Below are 6,446 nucleotides of genomic sequence, written 5' to 3'. Positions count from 1 at the left end.
TGTATTCTAATACATTTTCTTTATAATTTTAATTTATAAATTTGAAATCTTTGTGTTCCCAATATAATGGGATAGATCTTCAAATTCCTAAGTGGAGTGAGACTCAGCAGTTTATATTCTTCCATCTTCTAGGATATAGGGATAAACTTAATACCTATTCCTTACAATATTGTGAATTAAATAAAGAATAAAAGTATATTATGTGTATGATAGAAGATAATATAAACATCAGTTATTATAATCTCACCACACATTGAGAAATCATTTATGAAAATATTTCTCCTAAAAATACTTGAAAGAAAAAAAGTAGATACTTTGTCTTTAATTTTAGAAATTCAACCTTATAAATATACTTAAGCATTGATGGCAACAGAGCTTGTGTTAATAAGGAAAATATCATAATAAATATAATGTTTTAGCTGCAACTTTCTTTTTCTTAAACATTTGAAGTGATATAGAGGCATGGTAAGTTAATTAATTACACCAGTCTTACGATTTTACCACAGACAAGTGATGGCATTCTTATTGTTAGTGAAAATAATGTACTCTTATTTCAAAACCAGAATCAGTATATATGCAGTATATATACAGAATATGTAATCACAACTGAGTGTTACAGCTTACTATTCAGAAACACAGGGATTTTGTATCTATTTTTTATTATCAATTTTGTGCTCTTGAATATAATATTGTGCTTAAAATTTAAAAATTGGTGTAGATCCCTCTTCTCCATGAATTTTTCATGTCAGGATAAAATGTGATGCAAGTATGAATGAAAAAAAAGAAAGAAAATAATCAAAAAGTGCGTGTAAATCTGTAAATATTTGATATAGTAAAGATATCAGGGCAGTATTACTAATATAATGTAATAACATGTTTCTTCAGTATCATTACATTTTGCATGTCACCTCATTGGTAATTTAAAAGTAGTGTTTATCATTGGTTTTCACTTATAGGAGACCTGTCAATATAGTATTAATTTGAAAATAATACTAAAGATATAACAAGCCCACAAAATATGAAAATGCACAACAGAGATCATCTTACATTGTTGTCATCAACCTCTGAATGCCTAAGCAATGTCAAGGCTTCAGAGTGAGGTGTCCCTAGTTGGCTCAGGTCTCTGATTTGGTTACTCTGCCATTCTTCAAAAGACTGGTTCTCCAGTGCTTTGCCTTCTTTCCCTCTAATTTTGAGTTACATATTTAGAATGCCTGACTTTATTCACAATGAAAAAATCCACATGAAAAGTAATGCCTAACAGAATCAATTGTTGTACAGAAGATATTTATTTTAGCATACTGATGGTGACTTGATCCATCAGTATTTATCATTATTTTCAGAAAATTAAAAAAAGGCATCATTATAATCATCTATCCAAACTTTAAATATCTTTAGCATCTAGAGAAAACTATTCTAAAGAGTAAAAGTTAATGCATAAAATTAAAACAAATCGAAAAGCCAAAAAAAGTGATAAGTATAATTTTTTAAAGACTTTCAATTAAATAATCTTAAATGAAGTAGTTCCTAAATAGGACAAATTACAAGGAAACATTTTTTTAAAATCCTAACAAGGGGGAGGGGAGGGGAAAGGGAGGTGGTATCAAAGGATGAGGGCACTTGTGGGGAAGAGAACTGGGTGTTATATGGAAACCAATCCGACAACAAACTATTGAAAAAAATGAGAAAAAAAATCCTAAGAAAACCTTTTAAATTTTCACTGAATTTTTATTTTCAAAAATAACTACATCAGTGACTATTTAAAGCTTTGAAATTATAAACATGTTAAGACAGTAAACAATAGTTATACTTTGCTATCTCCTAGAATGTGTAAAATGTTTTATGAGTTTGAATACAAGAAATGAATTTTATAAAGTTCTCTAAGCCTATGTAGTATACATATATATATATATATATATATATATATATATATATATATGTAACATTTTCTATAATTCATGAAGTCAAACTTCAGAGGAAGTTCAACCTCAAAAGTTTTTTTCTCTACTGGCAAAGCAATGGGAAAATCTCATTGAAACTAATTGAGAATTTGGCCTTCCAAATAATTTTTTATAGAACAAGTAACTTGAATGCAAATAGTCCTGATAATTGCCTCTATCCTTTCTCTTTGTATATAAACATGCCCCCGCCAACCTCCCCAAAATGAAACACTGCATATAATCTTGACATTAAGATACAAATTTTAAACACTTCTAAGGGTTGTGTTACCTAAATAGTGAATTTATTAATACTTTTTACTAAGAACTTGAACCTTACAAAAATCCTGTACAAATTGACTGGAAAAGGTTTTTATTTTTATCCTAAGATATTTTTGAAAATATGACTAGTCTTTGATTTATTAGATTCAAAATTGTTTCTTTTTTCTGTCTTAAAATGAGATGTTAATTTGTACTCTGCTAAGATTTTTTTTTAATTACAATTAGTCTTGCCTATATTTTAAACGCAAAAGTAATGGTTTATTTCACAATACAATTTCAGCATGGATTGGTCTCACTACATTAAAAGTATATAGTCTTTCTGTAAATCTAGTCTTTTTCAGCATTTATATTCTAATATAGGCAATGTAAAATATGTAAATAACCTAAAATAATAAAATCTATCCAAGGAGTTTTGATAAATATATTGAAATATTAATATGTTACTTTGATCTATTAAAGACTTGATATACATAAATGTTTTTTAAATATTAAATTAAAAATGAGGAAATTTTGAGAAGTCATTATTTTGAAATTAAGGTTACAATAATTCCTTTCAAGAAAAAAATACTCACCATCTTAAATATTGAAACACTATTTTTGTTTTTTATCAAAAGCTATAAAATTGGATAAGCTAATGAATGACTACCTTAGAAAATGCTTTAAGTTTTTATAAGCCAGATCTCCCAAAACATTTTCCTAATAAAATTAAATTGGTAAAGTAAAAAACTTCGTTATAATTTGAATGCTTTTTGTTGTTCAACAGGATTGGAATCCTCAATTGAGTCCTTAATCAAAAGCTTAGCATTTCTGTTCAAGCATAAGGACAATTAAAAAATATATATGTATGTATTTGGTATATTTTTTTTGTCTACAAGGCAGTTTCTTCTATAAGATGGGGACTGTACATTATTCAGTAACAGAAATAGACGCTATTTTACCCTAAAACATTTTCAACATAAATTATTATAAAGTCACAATTCACAGGAAATGTGTATTTTATACAACAATTTCAATCATAATGTGTGAATCACATTAAAGAAGATCGAGGCACTGTGGTTCAGAAGAGTCTAAATTTCTTCATGGTTATATATAAAGAAGTCATTTATCTATATCAAATAATCTTTTTATTAGCAACCATTTGAACATGTGAGTTTACGTATTTTTTGCACTTTTCATTGATACTGAATTAAAACTGATACAAATTGGCCTTTAATTGTTTGGGGGTAGTGGCCAAACTGATGTGATTGGGGAGGGGTAGAGAAGTGTAGTTTTTTGTAAAAATTCTTTAGTTATTTCATAGAGGTAAACATACTTGAATGCTAAATAGTTGGCCTTTTCAAATAAATGCAGACCTACCTTGATTTTCACAATAAGCCTCTATTAATTTCCATGAAACAATGTTTTCACAAATGTAAGGCAAAACAGATGTTAAATTACTTAAAAGAACTCATAATTTAAATAATTAAAACTAATTGGTGTTTAAAGCTATTTGCAGATTTATTAGAGAAACAAATACAAATATGCATTTCTACAGAACTGGTTTTTTTTCCAAAATGAGCTTAAAACTTGTTCCACAGTTTTTACTTGTTTATATATCTATGGTAACCCAAGTATTGGCTTCTGTACCACTTGTAATGAGACAATTGCCCTTCCATTGCAATTATAAAAAACTATTTAAAAAAAAATTCGGCACATACACGTTAAATATTTTTCCTTAAAAAAATAATCTAATCAAAATATTGAATACTTTAGATTTAAACAATATTTTATTTACAAATCTGATTTGATGACTTTATTAATTACACAAGGTAATGCTTCAATTTTCAAGAACAGTTTTTTTTTAAATATATAGACCAGTGGAATGACATCCTATCTAGTAATATGTACTACACTTCATTTTTTTTCAAAATTAACATGACAAGTTTTCTAATACTTTCATTTTTTTTGGAAAAAATGTTATTTTATTGGGGCACATATCTGATGAAACAAAAAATAACATGCAGAATTCCAAAAATAATCTGTTAAAGTAATATGATACTTACCCTTTATGTAATAAGACATCTATGAACAACAGTGCATAACAATATTATGTATTCATGTTTATGAGAAACCAAGCAGGAGGCAAAATGAGTTCATTCTGCTTTCTAATCATGTGCAATTTCATATGGCTGTTTGCATCTTTTAAATAAAGTGTGTACATTAAATTTCTAAGACTGCATTGCACCCAAAATTATTATGGATAGCCATGCTTGCCCTGTATTTAATGAGTGATGAATTTCTCCTACTAACAGAGTAACTGGTCTCAAATCGTGTCTGTGATGTAAATAGTATTAAATTATATTTTCATCTCTTTTCAATTGCTGCCTTGGAAAGCAAAATTTCCCTTCTTGGAGAAGACTTACAGTAAGTAAAATTTACTTAAGGACTCAGTGAGGAATCAGCATGTGAATTAAGAATGCAATATAAGAATGGATTAAAAAAATGTGATTATCAGTACCTTTGTTGAAACCTATTACCACCATTAAAATTTCCAAGGAAAGATAGGGCCTGTAACATAGGGATTCCATTCATTGTTAAATTACTAAAATCTACCAATTTAATGCTTTCATACTGTTTATTTTTTTCCAATAAAAAAATAAATCTCATACATTAGAAGTGGTACACAAAAACTGGGATAAAATTTATCAGATTCTTGATAGCACCATTTACACATTCTTAAAGTAAACATTAATATGCACTTTCTTAGAAAGCGATATAAATATATAATACAGGACTTGCTAACCTCTGTTAACCATCTGAATACGATGGAATAATCTATCTCTACTGTGCAGGTAGGCTGTGCATGGTGGTGTGGCAATATAATTTTAAAAGTTTGTTACAGATGTGATGGGAAGCTGGAAGGAGTCGAATAAGCAGAAAAAAGAGCTTAGATCTATTGTAAGCAATGAGTCGAAATGAGCCGTTACAGGTTAGAATTTATCTTTGTTTCTGATCATTCAATGAGAAAATGACTTCCACAGAAATAGATACATTTAACTGTTTCAGGAGTGGGGTGGGTGAGGTGAAGTAGGATTGAAAGTCCTACAGGTAATAGCAATAACTGGAAGTGCAGACGAAATTGGTCTTCAGTGCAAAGAGGAAGGCAGCCGTTTAAAAAGTCTAGGTGCAATGTTGTGGTGCTGAAAGAAAAGCTCCCAGTGATAAAGGAAAAAAAAAACTGCAATGCAACTTCAAGCAGTAATTTTGTGGTGCTGAAAGGACAGCTCCCAGTGTTGAGGAAAAGATCTTGGATCTAGAATGAGGTGTCCAATCTGTATGATAAACAGCACACTGTGTCTCAGAGCGCCCATTCAATCTCAGTAAGTAAATGAAATATTGATTGAAAGTGACCCTGAAACAGAATGCATTAAAAAGACATAGAAAGCTGCAGAACTGAGGTAATTCGTATTCAGCATGTTCACCAGCCTCCCTATAGCAAAACAAGTCTATAAATAGTTGCATTTCATAAGATGTTTGGCCCTTGTATCATCAGTTTTCTCCATTTTGGGTCAGTATAGCTGAACAGCCATTGTTACATGCCTACCTGTGGCAGTTTGAAGCCATACTAATTTTCTTGCAGTAAATTAAAGCATCACATCACAATTCAATTCTACATGGTCTATAAATTTCAGAGAATAAGTTTTTAGACAGCATGAAGCTGATTTACACATAATGCACACAAACCCTTATCTGTTACCATAAATTAAAATGTAAATATCTTCAATTTAGCTTTCAGTTTTAACTAACAAATAACCATGCCAACTAGCAAAAGTTTATAATTCCCATTTACAATTGAAATTGAACTGAGTGCATTTTCAGCAATACTAGCTAATAAAATACACATAATTGTTTAAATGGCTTGGCTTCAAAGTAACATTAAATTCCAGATGAAATGCATGGGCTCCACAGTGGACTACTGGAATTTTGAAAGAAAAGGTTGAAGATTCGCTAAGACTGAACAAAACATTTTAAAGACCCAACATTTGAAATGCTTCTAATACACATCCTAGATCACTTCCTTTCTCTTTTTCAACTAAGTGGGGCCCCGATCTTTGCCTTTGTTCACTGCTGACTCTGAGACAGCATGGTGAAAGAAATTTACATAGATATTATTTACTGTTAATGTATTATAAATGATCTGAGACTTGTGACATGCAAGGAAAAAATGAGACGGGAGACAAGTGATGC

At 29.7% G+C, this 6,446-nt stretch overlaps 1 protein-coding gene across 4 annotated transcripts in view; it reads right to left on the bottom strand.

The window, feature by feature from the left end:
• Positions 1-3,983: 3,983 nt before the first annotated feature.
• NOVA1 (NOVA alternative splicing regulator 1) overlaps positions 3,984-6,446 on the bottom strand; it is a 149,446-nt gene continuing 146,983 nt past the window's right edge. For all 4 annotated transcript variants that reach the window (XM_029951957.1, XM_029951958.1, XM_029951959.1 and 1 more), the window contains one exon: positions 3,984-6,446. This exon is cut by the window's right edge and continues 3,073 nt beyond it. The gene's annotated coding sequence lies outside the window, so the exon portion shown is untranslated.

The sequence above is a fragment of the Suricata suricatta genome, chromosome 9 (genome assembly GCF_006229205.1).
Source record: "Suricata suricatta isolate VVHF042 chromosome 9, meerkat_22Aug2017_6uvM2_HiC, whole genome shotgun sequence".
Lineage (NCBI taxonomy): Eukaryota > Metazoa > Chordata > Mammalia > Carnivora > Herpestidae > Suricata > Suricata suricatta.
Note: the sequence above shows the minus strand (reverse complement) of the source record. Positions and strands in the feature narration are given on the sequence as shown.